Source organism: Nyctibius grandis, chromosome 6, assembly GCF_013368605.1.
Source record: "Nyctibius grandis isolate bNycGra1 chromosome 6, bNycGra1.pri, whole genome shotgun sequence".
NCBI classification, from domain to species: domain Eukaryota; kingdom Metazoa; phylum Chordata; class Aves; order Nyctibiiformes; family Nyctibiidae; genus Nyctibius; species Nyctibius grandis.
In genome coordinates this window covers 68,057,307-68,076,907 of record NC_090663.1, presented here as the reverse complement: position 1 = coordinate 68,076,907, position 19,601 = coordinate 68,057,307, and the positions used below count along the sequence as shown (strand labels likewise).

Sequence of the window (19,601 nt, the reverse complement as noted above, 5' to 3'; positions counted from 1 at the left end):
GACAGGCTGGAGAGTTGGGCGGGGAGAAATTTAATGAAATATAACAAGGGCAAGTGTAGAGTCCTGCATCTGGGCAAGAACAACCCCATGTATGAGTACAAGTTGGGGACAGACCTGTTGGAGAGCAGCGTAGGGGAAAGGAACCTGGGGGTCCTAGTGGACAGCAGGATGACCATGAGCCAGCAATGTGCCCTTGTGGCCAAGAAGGCCAATGGCATCCTGGGGTGTATTAGTAGGGGTGTGGTCAGCAGGTCAAGAGAGGTTCTCCTCCCCCTCTACTCTGCCCTGGTGAGGCCGCATCTGGAATATTGTGTCCAGTTCTGGGCCCCTCAGTTCAAGAAGGACAGGGAACTGCTAGAGAGAGTCCAGCGCAGAGCCACGAAGATGATTAAGGGAGTGGAACATCTCCCTTATAAGGAGAGGCTGAGGGAGCTGGGTCTCTTTAGCTTAGAGAAGAGGAGACTGAGGGGTGACCTCATTAATGTTTATAAATATGTAAAGGGCAAGTGTCATGAGGATGGAGCCAGGCTCTTCTCAGTGACATCCCTTGACAGGACAAGGGGCAATGGGTGCAAGCTGGAACACAGGAGGTTCCACATAAATATGAGGAAAAACTTCTTTACGGTGAGGGTGACCGAACACTGGAACAGGCTGCCCAGAGAGGTTGTGGAGTCTCCTTCTCTGGAGACATTCAAAACCCGCCTGGACGCGTTCCTGTGTGATATGGTCTAGGCAATCCTGCTCCGGCAGGGGGATTGGACTAGATGATCGTTCGAGGTCCCTTCCGATCCCTAACATTCTGTGATTCTGTGATTCTGTGAATAGGAGTAGGAGCTGGAATGAACCCACAAGGGAGAGTGCTGTTGGGATTAAACCAGTGTGCCATCTGCAGACAAGGACACTGGAAAAATGAATGCCCCAAGAAAAAGGAACAGGAGGAAAGAAATCAGGCAGGGAATCCTAATCTTACAATGTTGGAAGATTCAGATAATGAATGAAGGGGACTGGGGGAGAATATTAAGGTTTCCCCAGTGGATCCCCTGGTTCCAATAAAGCTGAGGAATGAAACTATAGATTTTCTAATAGACAGTGAGGCTACCCGTTCAGTGATAACTAGTTGTAAGGAACCCTTAAGTAAAACTACAATACCAATTGTTGGGGCAACGGGAACTTTATGGCCGTTTTTGCAACCTATGGAGTGCACAACTGGAAGTACTAAATTGACCCATGAATTTCTATATATGCCAGAATGCCCCCTCCCACTACTAGGACAAGATTTACTATGCAATGGAATGATCAAGTAACCTTTTCTGAGAACTCTGTACAGCTACATATCCCACAAGAAAATGCATGGAAGGCTTAAATCTGCTTGTTGACAGACCAAATTTCAGAGAAATCTGAAGATAATATCCCAGACATGGTACTGAACACGGTAATCCCTCTGGTGTGGGCTTCAAAGAAGCCAGGTAAAACAAAAAACGTAACCCCAATTAAAATAGAACTTAAGCTGGGAGCAAACCGGTGAGGGTAAATAATGAGTACCCCATTAGACTAGAGGCATGCAAAGGATTAGAGCCTTTGATAAATACTTTCATGCAGTACGGTCTGCTCAGAGAGTCAATCCAAATATAATACTCCTATTTTACTGGTAAAGAAGCCTCGCTCTGAAGAATACAGACTAGTGCAGGATTTAAGAGCAATAAATCAAATAACCATGGATATAAACTCTACTGTACCAAACCCTTACACTGTGCTAGCCTCGATACCTGAAACAAATGTTTGTTTTACTGTTTTGGTCTTAAAAGATACTTTCTTCTGTGTCCCAGTGGACAAACAAAGCCAAGCAATCTTTGCCTTCGAATGGGAGAATCCCATGACAGGAAGAAAGGTGCAGCTGTGTTGGACTGTACTCCCACAAGGATTCAAAATCAGCCCTACTCTGTTTGGTAATGTATTGGCAAAAGATTTAGAACAATGGTGAGGCAATAATAACAATGCAACTCTGGTGCAATATGTTGATGATATATTGATTGGAACTGATACTAAAGAAAGCTGTCTGGAGGCGACAATTAATTTGCTTAATTATCTGAGGTTAGCAGGATACAAAGTGTCCCAGAAAAAGTCCCAGATAGCAAAAGAAAAGGTTCGATATTTGAGCTTCGAGATATCGAAAGGGCAAAGGGAACTTGGAATTGAAAGAAAAGAAGCTCTATGTTGAATTGCAGTGCCAAAGACAAGAAACAGCTGTGGGGTTTTTTGGGTATGGCTGGATTTTTTCGTATATGGATTACAAATTTTGGACTATTAGCTAAACCGTTGTATAATGCCATTAAAGGACGAGAAGAATATTGGAATCGACCCCAGAATGCCGCAGAAGCTTTGATGAGATAAAAAGAAAATTAATGGAATCTCCGGTCTTGGGTCTCCCTGATACAAAGCCATTCCAGCTGTATGTACATGAAAGGCAACAGGTGGCCTTAGGGCTGATGACCCCAACACTTGGAAGCTGGAAAAGATCAGTGGCATACTTCTCAGAACAACTTGATGAAGTAAGCAAAGGATGGCATGCAGGCCTTCCAGCTGTAGCAGCTGCTATTTTGCTAATCCAGGAAGCACGAAAGCTCACCCTGGGACAACCTTTAATGGCATTAGTCCCGCATGCAGTAGTGACCATTCTTAATAATAAAGGCCATCACTGGATTTCTCCAAGCTGATTGGCAAAATACCAGGCCATCTTGGTGGATCAGGAAGATGTGACCCTGACTGTGGTGTCCACCCTAAATCCTGCCACCTTGTTACCCATAGCCAAACAGGAACCTTTACAACATGATTGCTTAGCCACTATCGAGCAGGTGTATGCCAGCAGGCCTGATTTGAAGGATGAGCCATTGAAAAATATGCACCTAGAACTGTGCACCAATGGTAGCAGTTTTATACAGAACAGAGAAAGAAAAGCAGGATACGCAGTGGTGGCCCTCTGAGAGGAAAGAGAAGCTAAGTCCTTGCCTCCAAATACTTCCATATAAAAGGCAGAAATTGTTGCACTTACAAGGGCCCTTGAAATTGGGAAAGGACAAAGAATTAATATTTATACTGATTTAAAAGTTGTGCCAGGAAACTCAACTCAGATGAGTAGATGTTTTACCAATTGCCTTGATGAAAGTTAGAATCACTCCACGGGTCAGAGAGGGAATAAGCCCTTTTGAAATTTTATATGGAAAACCATACCCAGTTACGAATAAACTGGACCAGAGTGGTCAGATACATATTAGAGGAGAAGGAATGCTAAGAAACTACTTGCTTTTTCTCTCGCGGGTTTTATCTTCTCTGCATAGGTACCTTAACCAGCAAGTCCCACTTCCTCTCGACTCCCCAGTACACAACTTCGTGCCCAGAGACCTAGTTTACATCCAGACTTGGAAGGATGAACCACCGAAGGAGAAGTGGCAAGGACCATGTTTAGTTCTTCTAACTATGTATACTGCAGTAAAAGTGGAAGGAATCAATTCCTGGATTCATTACACTCAAGTGAAGGCAGCTCCCACTGAAGAATCTTAGATGTCCACTTTGATGGGACCATTGAGGTTAAAACTGACTAAAACTTGTGAAAAATTGGATAGGTAAGTGGAGGAACCGCTTATATTTATGAGAACTTAAATTAGCACTTGTTTTGTGGTACATTTTCGAACGTGAAGAACAGGGACTTAAGAGACGAAAGAATTCTGCATTTTGTTGCTAACAGTATCTGGGTATAAAACAATTGATGCTAATTTGATTTTGCAGCTCATATAATCCTTTGGAAAAATTCATAATGTAACCCAGATTACTGCCTGCCTACCTACATCAAAGCCTGCTGCATCACCTGTGCCATGGGAGGGTCTTGACAACAAATCTAACATCAGTATGGGGAAGTATGTGGAAAAATGTAACTAGTAGTACCATAACTTGGTATAACAGGGAAAGAAAATACACTTTGAAGTGGCAGGAAAAAAATAGCATGATTGACAATTGTAACATAACCAAGCCCCAAACTCCATGGGCAACAGAAATAATAATAGACCTTCAGGATATCAATGTACTAATACTCCATGGGGTTGCCAGGTGCCCATGGTCTGGGAAACCCCACAGGCAAGAGACTGAGAATATGCTCAGGAGGCTAAATGGTGCATTATATGGAATGGGGATGAAGGGGACCCTGAGGACCCCTTACAGAAAAAATAATCTATCCTAATCTTAACAATTCCAGAACCGTATCAAGAAATCAAAGAGAAAAATGGAATGGTAACAAAATATATAACTGCAGTAGCTCAGACCCAGAACTTCAGAGAATGGCTACAGTTGCCCAAGCCCTAAGGTTAGGGGGTGTGTGTCAAAACTATACTACACCCTTGAATGACACTTGGTCTCATTTAACAAATAATGAGACTTGGACAGATATAGATTGTACCCAGATAGGAATTCCATCTTTAGGACATGATGTATGGATCAGCAGCAGGGGCGACTGGACAACCCATCTGCCAGTGGTGGGACAAATACAATATTGGACATTAGGGCTGTTAACTTTATGTCCCCTATGGAGAAGATCACCTTTGGGATCCAACCCATGGGGACGAATGAAATGAGAAACTACAGAGGACCCATGGCTACATCCCAGTACAGGAACTACTATCACTTGGGTACTAGCATCAATCTTTTTTCCTCAAGCTGCTACCATTGAAAATTGATTTGTTATACACAATTTGACTTTACAAATGGAGGCATTGGCTAATGCTACCAAAATAGGGATGGAGGAACTCAACCTCCAATTACAGTTATTTCAAAAATGACTCTACAAAACCGATCGGCATTGGATTTGGTTTTACTACATGAACATGGAGTATGTGGTCTCCTAGATCTCAGAAACTATGGTTTCTGCATACATATTCCAAACATTACTGAAAATCTAGATGAACAGCTTAATTGGATGAAACAAATAGCTAAAACTACTTGTGATTTGAGAAGCAGTATGGAGAGTGGGTGGCTAAATAAAATCCTTCATGGCCTAGGGATTTCCTTAACCAGATGGTTGCAAAGTTTATTGCAAAATTTAATTATGTTTATACTGCTGATCATTATAGTTTGTATGATCCTTGGCTTTGTAAAAAAAATGATTATGTGATCTTGATCACGACAGTCACATCAGATAATGATGGTGAGTTTAGAAAAGGAAAAGTTATATAGAGACACTGAAATGAAAGCAAGGAGACTAATGGGACATACCAAAGAATACCTCCGTGAGTCTTAAAGGGGGAAATTGTTGGTCAAGATAAGAAAGGAATTAGAATGAAACAACAGGGACCACTCGGACAAAAACTCTAAGAAGATAGCCCCCCTCACTCCTTTGGTGCACGTGCAATGTATGTAATATTTTACAAGAATCTGTAACCAATCATGTTTTAACAGGACTGACTTTCTGCTTGTTAAAATGTATATAAACTCTCTAGGGTAGGAACAGGGTGTACTAGCTTAGTGGATTTACCACCTATCACCTATCTCTGCGCAGAAATGAAATAAATGAGTATCTCAACTCAGTGTGTATATTGGGTTTTGCACACTGGGTAAAGAACCCTGTTTTCGGGACAACAATTGAAGCTATGGTACACTTTTCTTAAAAGTAAACAAATCTCTTCATTCTTTCTGCTGTCAAATTAAAAAGGATGTTCAGATGAGAACATTCAGATGCTGTTTAGATGGAGGCAAGGCTGTGCAGGTGGCATAGTTGGTGTTATCAAGTGGGAGCTGCCTGCAGGCTCCTCTATTACCATCAACCATCTCAGTCTATCCAGTGGCCAAGGGATATGCCCAGCACAATATAGGCTTGAAGGCTAAACTATATGTGCAGCACAGCATAGGCCTGCTCCTAGTTGCATTCACTGTTCTGTGGATCACGACCTCCTCAATGTACAAGGTCTTCCAATCAGGATCATTATGCTGGTCTATGAGTTTCTATATCTAGATTTTTCTCAGAAGAACCGCTGTGTTACGACTATTACTCTGCACATGCAGAAAAGAGAATTTTCTTACTTTGATGATGATGATGATCCAGTTAATTATTTAAAGAAATATAAAAGAACCCTCAATATTTAATGGCAGTCTTTCTAGAATAAAGGGGAGGATGTTACAGAAAAGAACTTGAGAGATTGTCAGGCAAGCTGTAGTAGGATGAGCAAATCATACTATTATGCAATTCATTGTATTACAAACATCTAATGCGACGTTCTTGATAGCTAGCAGAAAGAAATCCCACATCCTTTACAAAAGCACATGCACTGGTGCAGAAAAGCTCTCGGCACAGATGAGAAGGCAGGAATATGACTGAATCCCATCTTCTAATTGCTGGAAGGCTCAAGGAGACCTAAGAAAATTAAGAATCCAGTAATCAGGCAATTAAAAACTGGGTAAGATAGATTGAGAACGTAAGATTGGATTTCTTAGGAGAGAATGCTAAGGCATGGATCAAGCCTTAGGCAGCAAACTCTCTTACACAGGACTCCACCCCATTTTTTTTTTTTTTTTTCTGAGTAGAAGTGCACAGAAGAGATCTGCCTTGGTTTCCAGAGAGATTGAAGAAATCATGTAAGCAACACCCCTTTCTCTGAACACACAGTGGTATGTACATGGTGGCAGAACACAATAACCACATTTCACAAAACATTATAGAATGGAGTATTTTGCTTTTTTTGGAGAAATCTCAGACTTACGGAGATTCTGGTGCAGAGAAAGCATATTTGCAGAGCTAGCTATCTGTGAAGTTTCACTGAAAAGCCACAGTTATTTTCCTTCTTATTAGGAGTTTTTGCTTGTTCGATATCTGATACTTCAGTGCTCTTAAGTGTCTCTTGAAAGTCCTCCTCATTTGTGATTGAATATATAATTGCCATTAGTGCAACATGAGTCTTACGTTCATAAAACTGGCAGCAGACACTTAATATTTATAGACTGCAGTAGCTTCAGATAAACATATTCTATGTTTACACAGTACTAGTCTAAAGGACCAACAAAACACTCTAAGAACAGGTGTGTAAGCACTAATTCAAGACTTGGAGGAAGAGGCACACAGCCCATGGTAAGACCCGTGCCTTCCCTTGAACTTCATTCTTTCTCATGCAAGGTAGTTTGCTAAGTTATTGGGTTTTGCTCTGGAAAACCGACGAGCCTCACAGGTTATGCTGGGAACTAAAGGAAAGGTAGAAGTAATCTGCAGGCATAAAGTGTTATTATGAAACTCTTTGGAATTTACCATAGCAAGGAAGAATTTGTTGCTTATAGAAATTTTTCTTCATTTTTCCTTATCTTCCCCCTCACAAAATCAACATTTTCACACTTTTGGACAGCTTTGAATTTACTTACTGTATCTTTCCTTTTACTGGATTGTTTGTGTTGCACAGACCAGACAACATACTACACATCTAAGTTGGGCACCTGAGCAGCTCCGGTGAGAAAAGACATCTCCGTGATCAGAGCAAATGAACAAATTGCTTAGTGAGCAAAGTTACTTTGTTAGTCACTCTAATCCTTGCAATTTTGCATTGAGCCTGCACAGCTAAATTCCACCCCTGAAAAATGACTGCATAAATAGTGCAATATGATTACTCTTGTCTGTATTTATGAGACGTAACAATAGATTCTCCCATTTACTACCTAAATGTTCTAATGTTCATTACAGGCTGTGAGTGTTTCATTCTTCTTTGCATTGTATCAGTATTCAGATAACTGCTTCATCGATAATATCATTTATGCTACTGTGGCTGCTACAGCTAGCCTTTGCTACTCAGTTGGAATAGATAGTTCCAGTGAAGAAATACTGTGGTTACTGGAGGCAAATAGGAAAGAATACAGTGTCTTGTTATACAGCTCTCAGGAAGTCTCATTTATCTTTTCAGATACAGTTGGAGTACTCCGTGTTTTTATATCATTTTGTATTTATCTATTACTCTTCTAAAAAATTTTTTTGAAGCTTGAAACTGTTTCTGTACGTCATGGTTATTTTGAAAGCATGATTCCCACTGAGATTGAAGATGTTGAGACCAGCCTTACCTTCCACTACATCAGTTTAAAAAACTAGTAATTCACATGTTTAACAAATTTTATGTGGCAAGTAATGGCATTTGGTGTTAGGATCAAACACTTGAATTGCATGTGAGAACGCATTTAAAGATAGATGTGGGGTTTGGGTTTGTGTTTTGTTTTTTTTTTAAAGTTATCCTTGGCCTGATAATACACTCCCATAATTTCAATAGCGTAGGTCAATTCTTGCTAAAATTTATATACGTATGAAGAGCTCAGGGCTTCAGGTTTTACTCAAATACACATTTCCTGGATTTGAAGCACAGCTATTTATATTTGCATGTTTATTCTGCAACTACTTTTCTTTTAGCATTAGTAATTTTCTGCAATATGGTTTCATCAGTGCAGATATTGGTCCGAGTTGCTAGTACTCTGCAGAAAACCTGAGAAATCAACTGAGAAGAGGTGAAAAGAAGCCCAGGAAGATTTTAGCAAAGGTTATCAGGACTCTGTGGGGAAAGATACTTGCAATTGCCCAAGAGGAAATTTTATAAGGCTAAAAGGGTCACGGCCAATAGTGAAATCAAGCTCCAAATAAGATCTCCAAGATGCCCTTCCTTTTCTGGAGCCAAAACAATTAGCAGGTTTGGAGTCTGCCAGGCGTTTTTCATCAAGAGGAAGAAAGTTCTGCTGTATGAGCAAGTGCAACGCACGTTCCCAAGGTATGAAGAAAGCTTCCCTGGCATTCAGTTGCTCAGTGTCTCTGCACAACTTCTGGACAAACAGAAACAGTCCATGGTTTAACTGATTCTTTTCCCCTCTTCATTTCTGGGCACTAACAAGCAATTACCTGAGTTTTGTTTTTGTGGGACAACCCTGTATGAACCTACGACTGGAATAGCTATCTTGCAAGTAGCATTTAAATGGCCTGTTTTACCAGACCATACACCTCAGTACACAGAAATTTCCCAATACTGTATCTTCTCAGGCACTCAAGTCTTAATATAGTTAACTTTTTATCTTTCTTTTACTTTTTTGTCTTTCAATTGCACCCCCACCTCCACAAAGAAAAAAAGATGGGGGTGATAGTGTCTCTCTCGATCTTTTCATTTTCTTTTCTGAGAGCTTTATCGAGATTTGTGCTTTGAAAAGAAAGTATATGTTTTGTTTGGTTTTATTTCCACAACACAAGCATGCCTACACAAGCTCCAGGTAGCTCAATAAAACATACTCAAAAGTACAATAAAGCAGTGGGAACAATGTCTATAGCAAAGTCCACCTGAGGATCCAGTGCAGAGCTTTCAGCTCTGTTCTTGCTCTATGTATTCTCTACGCCTCTGCTTCCTAGGCCAGGCACTGTATGAACTGCTAGTAAAAAAAGTTTAGCATTTAAGCCTAAATTCCTGGAGAATCCCCCTCTGAATTAGTAAGCTCTTAGTTTGACTATTTGAGCGGTACAGGCTGGGGGAAGAGTGGTTAGAAAGTGGCCCGGCGGAAAGAGACTTGACGGTGCTGATCGACAACCGGCTAAACATGAGCCAGCAGTGTGGCCAGGTGGCCAAGAAGGCCAATGGCATCCTGGCCTCTATTAGGAATAGTGTAGCCAGCTGGTCTAGGGAAGTGATCGTCCCTCTGTACTCGGCACTGGTGAGGCCGCACCTTGAATACTGTGTCCAGTTCTGGGCCCCGCACTTCAAGAAAGATGTTGAGGTGTTGGAGCAAGTCCAGAGGAGGGCGACCAAGCTGGTGAAGGGTCTGGAGGGTCTGACCTACGAGGAACGGCTGAGGGAGCTGGGGTTGTTTAGCCTGGAGAAGAGGAGGCTCAGAGGTGACCTTATTGCAGTCTACAACTACCCAAAGGGAGGTTGTAGTGAAGTGGGAGTCGGCCTCTTCTCCCAGGCAACTAGCGATAGGACAAGAGGACACAGCCTCAAGCTCTGCCAGGGGAGGTTCAGGTTGGACATTAGGAAGAATTTCTTTTCAGAAAGGGTTATTAGACATTGGAACAGGCTGCCCAGGGAGGTGGTGGAGTCACCATCTCTGGATGTGTTTAAGACAAGACTGGACAAGGCATTTAGTGCCATGGTCTAGTTGACAGGGTGGTGTCAGGGCAATGGTTGGACTCGATGATCCCAGAGGTCTCTTCCAACCTGGTTGATTCTGTGATTCTGTTCTGGATGGTATAACACTTCTTTATGAACCCCTTTAAAATTGTATCTTTAAACAGGATTTATAAGAAATTTTGTACCTTCTTTTGAGAAATATAGTTAAATTTCTCACTGGCAGTGTGCCAGTTGATACGCTGCTGCACTTGGTTCTTATTGTAAAAAGCTGTTGGCTGTATCACTCCCCCCCACCCCTGTATAGGATAATGTAAATGACATGTTTTCCAGTGTCAGGCCCAATAGAATTCTGCTATTGAAAAAATATTTCTATCAATCATAGTGATAATGCATTTATGTAATGTTGATGCTGAAATTATAATTGTAATAGTATGAAAATCAATACATATTATTTAGAGCTACTGTGAGATAATATGTGAGAGCCATTCTGAAGACAAACAGGACTATGGACTTTGAATTGCACTAAACATGGTGGGGGTGTGAGTATTGTACTGTCTCTTGTGTATCACATTGGCTCCCTAAATCATGGCAACCTGTTGCTTACTACTAAGAATGTAATAAAAGAAGTGCAACCTCTCTCCCTTCTGACTCTCATGGTGAGAAATAAAAAAGATTTCAGAAAGGAGAAATTTTATTTTCAAAGGCTCTTAATCTGAAGTTGGGGAATATTCATTGCAAGATGGTGCTTCAGTATTAGAGTTCAGCAAAAGTGTATTCAGCAAAGTCTAAAAAAAAAAAACCAAACCAAAAATAAAAAACAACAACTGCAATATCTAGCTGTAGTCTGTATTTCCATCTGTGGACCAGGAGATGTAAGTTTGTAAATAGCTCTTATCCTCAGTTTTCCTAATAGCTAATGTTTTAATCAGAGAATAAAATGCTTGATGTCTTGATAGCAAAAATAAGTAATTATAAAAAATGTAAGATATACCTCCATCCCAGGATGGCTGTACAATCTTGAAGGCTTTCTTGAAACACTTTGCCTTGCCGCTGAGCACCTATACTCCACAAAATGACTACACATACTGTGCATTTTATGTCAACCCCCTATGCTGGTATGATGCCTACTGCCCCAACATATGGAACACTAAAGCAAACTAACCTTTCCCTAAACAATCAGTGCCAAGAATCAGGAAGAAAGAAATAAGCCCAATATAGTAGATGCCCAGAGATTAATTACTGAACAACCAGTAAGTTGTCAAGATTGTGGCAAGAAGCTGTTTTCTGGGTCTTGCCTAAGGTAGAAATTTTAAAAAAAAAAAAAAAAAAAGGGAGGAGGAGGACTATTAGTAAGAGAGTTAGGATCAGTAAGTTATCCATGTAAACTGTCAGTAATCTGTTGAAGAAAAACAAGAGAGTATCATTTTTCCTAGAAACACATCACAGCGTATTATCAAAAGGGCTGGTACCACCAGGAGGCTGTGCTATCAGAACAAAGCTAAGATGCTGGCAGAGCAACATTGCCTGGTCCTTGCACAGTCAGCCTAGGGATGTGAGCATTGGAAAGGGGTTACAACAGTAATTGTCGTAAATCACAGGACCCAGGTCACTGCTGAAAAGGCAAATATTCTTGTTGAGTAATTAGGATACACAACAAACTGATGGCAGTGGTCAGCATGAGTGTGCATATGCCTTGCATGACTTAAGCTAATTTATGAAAAAGTTTAAGCATAACCCAGCTGTTTTCATTCACGAACAGACACATTTAATGGTGGAGAGCCTGTAACACGAAGTGTGAGAAGCCACAGAAGTTACAACTCATGCGTATTATCTCTTGGCTTGATATGAGGCCTGTGTAGATTTAAAAGACTTACATATAGTTGCTGCATATAAAATGTCACAGAAGTGGGCTGCGTGGATTATTTCCTTCTTTTCTCTACTACAGCACTGCGTGCTGGATTTCCACTGCTGCCCTCTAGGCTGAATCTATGTAACACAGAATCACAGAATGGTTAAGGGTTGTAAGGGACCTCTGGAGATCATCTAGTCCAACCCCCTGCCAAAGCAGGTTCACCTAGAGCATGTTGCACAGGGTCGCGTCCAGGCGGGTTTTGAATATCTCCAGAGAAGGAGACTCCACAACCTCCCTGGGCAGCCTGTTCCAGTAACCCCTTCTCTAAAATCCTTCTTCTTAGGAGTTGTGTTTTATTTTTTTTTAATGATGTTTCATTGTCAGTGCGCATCTGTTGACTATATGAGTCACATTGGTTAGACAGAATTAATTAAATTTAGTTTGCAGGCAACGAAACAGAAATATAGTCCTCTTGCAGGTTTTCATGCTGGTCCCTGACTGAAATCCTATTCTCCCTATGAAGGAAAGTTCTTATGTTGACTGTAGGTCACATTTGACCCCAAATAAAGTCTTTAAGAATTGGATCAGGCCCTGCATGAATTAGGGGAGACTCTCTATTTTTCTTTAACCTCACGTCTTCTCTTTCATTTCCAAAGCCCACCATAATTTATTAGCAAATATTTGCTGCTTGAGCAAAACCTTGCTCTTGGTTATACCAGTTATGCCATTCCAAAGCAATACCACTTAGTGTATTAGAATTGCTCCAGACTATGCTTGCATACCTGTCAGGGAGACTTTGACTTGCCTCGAATGAGCAGATAATTTATCCTTTTCTGACACACAGGGTCAGAAGTGTTCATCGTTTATGTTTAAGCCACTGCAGCCAAGGATGGAAGATAATAGCAGATTTGTATTGCTGTAGCATCACGGACTTCCAGTTAAACATTACCACTCTCAGTGCTAGCCATCAAATGAACATGCTACATTATTGCTGTCCTTAGAAGGGTTACTGGTTTGACTCCAGCTTCTCAGTCCAAATCAAAGTCATTCTTCTGACTTGTTTTTGTGTTCAGCACACACCTATTTACTATATACCTCTCTTCTGTAGGTGAACATTTTATTTCAAAATCAATGCAAAATTTATACCTAATGTTCACAACTGATTCTTTCCTAACTTTTTAATTCTTAAGTAGGAAAACAATGTTTGCAACGAGTATTTTGATTTGTGTTCATCATCATGGACATTAACCTCTTGCCAAGCTGCCATTTTTCTATTGCCTTATGCTGAGTTGCAGTGTATTTGGCTCCCCACACTAACAACTAGGTTAACTGAAGTATTGTAAAGCATGACTAAAGTATCAGAAAGCATGGCTTGCCTGAGGCGTGTTTCAGTGTGTAATTACGGTACTACTATCGTGTATTGGAATGACGAGTTTACAAAGAATAGAGTACATATAGGCCCACTAAGATGAAAAAGTTTGAACAAAGAAACAGGTACTATAACTGTAGCTGGGTTTTCCTTCCCCCCCCCCCCCCGGCTTTTTTCCTGTTTGCCTTGACAGTAGAACTTGAGTAACAGAGAAGTAGAATACAAGCAGTTTGTTTAAATTTTTTTAAAAACTGCACAGAAACTATTTGTCAGGAAACAAAACCCTGTCACATCATAAATCCATAGCACCACACACCACTTACCTCTAATATGTATGTAATCAAGATTAAAATTCTTCTAAACAACTGTTCCTAAAATATATTGTAAAAAAAACCCACGAGATTTCTCCTCAGTTCCCCCATTGTAATGACAACAATAATTTCTGACCCATGGTAGCCATATAGTTATAATTCTCACATAAATTCTTTTGACCTAGCCTAGTTCTTCTCCCTGCTGTGATGGTGAAAATTGCTTTGACTTCAATATTAAGATGATTAAGCCCCACATTTTAAAAGTGTTAGGTCTCAGAAAGAACAAGTAACTCAGTAATCTTGACCAATCCCATTTACTGTTTACCTGCAGAGCATGGGCTCAAATTCAACAGCACCTAAAAACAAATCTGAAAGTGATCCCCACAGGTACCACACAGTCTTGGACTCGGGAATCAGGCATAGGTGTGTGACTGAGGACATCCACTCAATTGACTTAAATTACGGCTGTGTGGGCAGAACAAACAGAAAGAGTGCAGTCACTATAGGCAAGTATAGGTCACTTTTATCTGCAGAGGTTCCAGGAAAGATTGAAATGCACTGTTGTGCTGCACAGGGAGTAGTTTTATGACTAACACATGCCATGTACTCATTGCCTGAACAAACAGAAGACACATCTTTAGATTTGCCAACCCACCTCCTTTCATCAATGTAAGTTTCAGACTCAAAATGCAGACTTCAATAGCAAAAGCTCTGTTCTCAGTATTAAATTTGTTTGGAGTTTTTTCCGTGTTTCTACCAGTTTACACACACATACACCTTGTAGCCAACTTCCACAATTGCCTCCCCTCCAATTTCAATTACAGGCCATAGTGTCATTATACCTCAGAAGTGAACCTCAGCTATGAGATCTCTCTCCCACTCTCCCTTGTGGGCACACTTCCCAAAGGACCAGCTCTCACTAAATGTTTCCCAGCACAGAACTAAATGGGACTACCAACCTACCATGAACCTGTTCTCACCTGCCAGACACAGCCATAGGGAAGGCATTCTCCTTAGCCATTATCTTCATTTTTGTCTGAGTGAAACCTGAAGCTGTAGCTGTTAGCATGGATCCCAAGGCTGGCAGTTGGCAGTCCTTTCCAATGGTATTAACATAGCAGGCCCTACTACAGCTGGGAACTGCCAGGGACTCATCTCTCAGTGGCTGTGGCAAGCTATGGATACAGCTACATAAGCCTGTGTCTTCCAAACTTCCTTTACCTGTAGGTATAAAGTGAGCAGGTGGATTGCTTCCTTCTCCACCCACCACCTTGTCCAAAGGACACTCAAGCCCAGCTGCCTCCATGTTTCTTCTGTGGCCATAGAGCTAAGGAGAAAGACATAGAGGAGGAGAAGTACTCAGGCTGTAGCTGCACAGTTTGGGGAATGTCTACACTGTGAATGAAAGACACCCCAGTTTGAAATGCTGAGGAGCTTGATGATGCCTGGAGCTGGTTCTGCATGGACAGAGCCACCCCCAGAATTAGCATAGCAATACTTGTACACTGCTGCGGGCCCAAGCCAATAAAGCCTGCTTTGCCACATGGCATACTGGCTGGACTGCAGCACTACAGGAACACCGAATGGACTGAGAACCTAAGCTGGTAAGTGTGCCTGATCCTGCAAAAGTACTGCAAATTTACCCAGCCCCCACTGGCTCCAGTGCATCGAAAGCTGTCTGTCTTTACTCAGCCTGTCCTCCTGAGTTGATACTAGCAGCTCTCCACCTCTTTCCTTGTTAGGCAAGGTTTTTAATAGCTTAGTGTGCCTTTTTTGATCTTAGGTTCTGGCCTTAGGAAACTCAGGCCTTGCTGGAAGCACAGAAATAGATTAATAGTTCATGAACTGTACTCTTAATGGCCTTTGGAACTGTTTCCAGAGATGCTTCATTTCTGTCATGGTTCATACCCTGCTTACTTTCCATTAGAGCCTCCTTTGATGTAAGACCCTTCAGTCAGACAGAAGAGTATCAATTACAGAATCATATAATCAATCAGGTTGGAAGAGACCTCTGGGATCATCGAGTACAAACATTGCCCTGACACCACCATGTCAATTAGACCATGGCACTAAGTGCCATGTCCAGTCTTTTCTTAAACACATCCAGAGATGGTGACTCCACCACCTCCCTGGGCAGCCCATTCCAATGTCTAATGACCCTTTCTGAGAAGAAATGCTTCCTAATGTCTAACCTGAACCTCCCCTGCCAAAGCTTGAGGCTATGTCCTCTTGTCCTATTGCTAGCTGCCTGAGAGAAGAGGTCGACTCCCGCTCCGCTACAACCTGCCTTCAGGTAGTTGTAGACTGCAGTAAGGTCACCTCTGAGCCTCCTCTTCTCCAGGCTAAACAACCCTAGCTCCCTCAGCCATTCCTCATAGGTCATACCCTCCAGACCCTTCACTAGCTTCGTCGCCCTCCTCTGGACTTGCTCCAACATCTCAACATCTTTCTTGAAGTGCGGGGCCCAGAACTGGACACAGTATTCAAGGTGCGGCCTCACCAGTGCCGAGTACAGAGGGACGATCACTTCCCTAGACCGGCTGGCTACACTATTCTTAGTAGAGGCCAGGATGCCATTGGCCTTCTTGGCCACCTGGGCACACTGCTGGCTCATGTTTAGCCGGCTGTCGATCAGCACCCCCAGGTCTCTTTCCACTGGGCCGCTTTCTAACCACTCTTCCCCCAGCCTGTAGAGCTGCATGGGGTTGTTGTGGCCGAAGTGTAAGACCCGGCACTTGTTCTTGTTGAACCTCATGCCGTTGGTCTTGGCCCATCTATATCTAACCTGTCCAGATCCCTCTGTAGGGCCTCCCTACCCTCCAGCAAATTGACACTCCCACCCAGCTTGGTGTCATCTGCAAATTTGCTGAGGGTGCACTCAATCCCTACGTCTAGATCATCTATAAAGATATTGAACAGCACCGGCCCCAGAACTGAGCCCTGGGGAACACCGCTAGTACCGTCCGCCAGTTGGATTTTGCCCCATTCACCACCACTCTCTGGGCTCGGCCATCCAGCCAGTTTTTAACCCATGGAAGAGTCCACCCATCCAAGCCCCGGGCAGCCAGTTTGTCTAGGAGGATGCTGTGGGAGACAGTGTCGAATGCCTTACTGAAGTCTAGATAGACTACATCCACAGCCCTGCCCTCATCTACTAAGTGGGTCACTTGGTCATAGAAGGAGATGAGGTTGGTCAAGCAGGACCTGCCTTTCATGAATCCATGTTGGCTGGCCCCAATGCCCCGATTGTCCTGCATGTGCCGTGTAATGGCACTCAGGATGATCTCTTCCATCACCTTGCCTGGCACCGAGGTCAGGCTGACAGGCCTATAGTTCCCTGGATCATCCTTCCGTCAATTAAGTCAATTGGATAGACTATTAATACTAAATTATACAAATTATCCACATGCACTATTAGTATTAGGGCATGACTACACATGGGAACTATTATGGAATTAGGTAGGTGTGAATTTGTAACTTTTTCACACAAGTCCCTGAATAAGACCTCACTGTTATACAAAGTGCACATCTGCAAAACCTCACCAGAGTGCTCAATCTAGGTTAAAAGTGGCTACAGGAAGAGCCAGCGCTATATTAGTCATCCTGCTCTACCACAATCCAGGTGCGGTAGTTCAGCCCGATATAAAGAATATGCAATTAAAAAGACCAGTTACTGGCATAGTTTAGCAGTGATGAAGACTTGGAGAGCACTTTCTATTACAAAGTATGGGGAACTGATTTGCAGGTAGCGCTACATGCAACTATCACTATCATTTCGACTGAACTGTGGACTACCCTTCACCAGTCTAAACCTTAAAAAAAAAATCAAACTGAGAAACACCCTTTTGTCCAATTGTTAAGGTTAACTGATAAAAGTCAGAAAAGAAACAGCACGCCTTTGTGACCTGAACAACCGAGAAAATATTGGTGCTCAAAACTACCTGCTTTGGTCTCAAGCCAACTCACCTCCTAAATACCATACAGTTAAAAAATTACAGCCATGCTCATAATAGTACTTTAGACAGCTCATAATAGTATTTTAAACATCACAATAAAGTCCTGCTGAACATACGAATAGTTTTAAACCTCTTTCTCATGAGTAATACATACAGAGGTAGAAAGGATTTTCCATTCTTACATTTAGGAGATTCAGAATGGAATTATATAAGGTCATTATCCTGGATCCCTTAGGGAAAAAGGGAGGAATATATTTGCATCACGCTCATTTTTCTGGCCTCAAAAATTTTTTGCACTCACCATTAATATTGGAATACTAAAGAAACTTGTTTTGTCGCTGACAAGCATTTCTCCAGCAAAACTAGACCACCAATGCTAATTGTAAATACACACATTACGACAGCTTCTAAAAGCCTAGTAGGGAAAGCTCCTCGGCTTCTCGCACTGCTTCCTAAACCTCTGTAAATCTACGGCAATTTATATCAGCACAGCATCTGCTGTATATAATTTTATTTCCTGAGCAGCACTGCTCTAGGGATGCCGAACGACAGTCTGGGGACCATTAGCAGTTCCCAGAGTGAGTGCTGGTAATCCACGGAGAACTGTCTGACCTTCTGGGGCTCCCTGCAGTGCATTCAGCTCTTACAGCAACGGCTTTGCTAGGTATTTCTCCACATGAATTCTCGCTGTTAGCACACAGGACTGATAAAAGCAAGGAGTCTGTGGAACAGTTGACCTAGCTACTGGTGTTGGCCCAGAAAGTAATTTAGAGCCGAAATGGCTCTGAAAGAATAGCGCAAGATTAACCGTAGTAACCTTTTTGTAGGGACAAGCTTTCAGAAAGAACGCTCTTAACCGAGGGGAAATTACTACCACCTACACATGGCAATTTCAGGTATATTCACTTCCTTGTTCTCATCTCTCCCATCTGTTTCCTCTCTTTTTGCATGCCCACATCACAAATATGTGTTAATTTCTTTTCTCCCCTTTCCCTCCCCCTCACTTCCTTGCAGATTTGCCAGGGGCACAGAGAGACTGCAGACACTCTCCTCTTCGATGGACGGACTCCAGAGGGAATTCAGAATAAGAAAGGAAATTAATTAGGAAAAATTAATTAGGAGTTTCACTCAGCCAGGAAGGGTTCAACTGTACAGCAGCGAGAGGCAACTCACTGTTTTGACTGGGTTGACAAAATATGCAGATCAGCATACCTGTTGTTTATTCAGTGTCTCCTTACCCCGCCCTCTGGGGATGCTATACAATAAATATTTGTTAAATATTCATTATTTTTAGCAAACTGTCTCTTTCTCAAAAATTTTTGGACCATCACTTTAACTACTGGTTGAAGTACTGCTTACAGATCTTAGAATGGTAATCTTAGCAAGCTCCTTTCCTCTTCATTCTTATGAAAACCTAACATACCAGTTTTGCGTATCATTTAACATAACACTTTATTTATTAATTTTTATATTTGGGAAACTTGCTTTACGAGGTGCTGAAAGAAAAACATGTAGCAAAGAAGCGTAGTAAGTTTAATTATTCTGCTGCACCAGAGCACACTCCAAATGCGTAGCAGGATTCTTAGAAACAAAGAGGAAGACAGAAGCTTTTCTGAGCAAAACATCAGAATCTGACACTTAAAAGGTACAGTGAGTGTCTGCCACTGTTCCAAGTCCACTGTGCAAAGGCACGTAGGGCACCATCACCCAGTAGAGTGCTCAGATAACGTGGCGGACATGGGATTAACAGCACTAAGTGTGCCTCCCTCTCTTACTCTCTGTCCCGCGACTGTAGCATTCTGACAGCCTGCTTTTAAGTGTGTGCGCTGTCCCGAACTTATACTTCCTGGGGGGTATTAGAAGGGGTGTGGTTAGCAGGTCAAGAGAGGTTCTCCTCCCCCTCTACTCTGCCCTGGTGAGGCCGCATCTGGAATATTGTGTCCAGTTCTGGGCCCCTCAGTTCAAGAAGGACAGGGAACTGCTAGAGAGAGTCCAGCGCAGAGC

The 19,601-nt window shown here is 42.2% G+C and overlaps 1 long non-coding RNA gene across 1 annotated transcript; it reads left to right on the top strand.

The window, feature by feature from the left end:
• The first annotated feature begins 7,023 nt into the window (after nucleotides 1–7,023).
• On the top strand, nucleotides 7,024–18,698 carry LOC137665351 (uncharacterized). The gene is made up of 3 exons (XR_011048485.1): nucleotides 7,024–7,105; nucleotides 18,425–18,493; nucleotides 18,612–18,698. It is a non-coding gene; the product is annotated as an uncharacterized lncRNA (long non-coding RNA).
• Nucleotides 18,699–19,601: the final 903 nt, after the last annotated feature.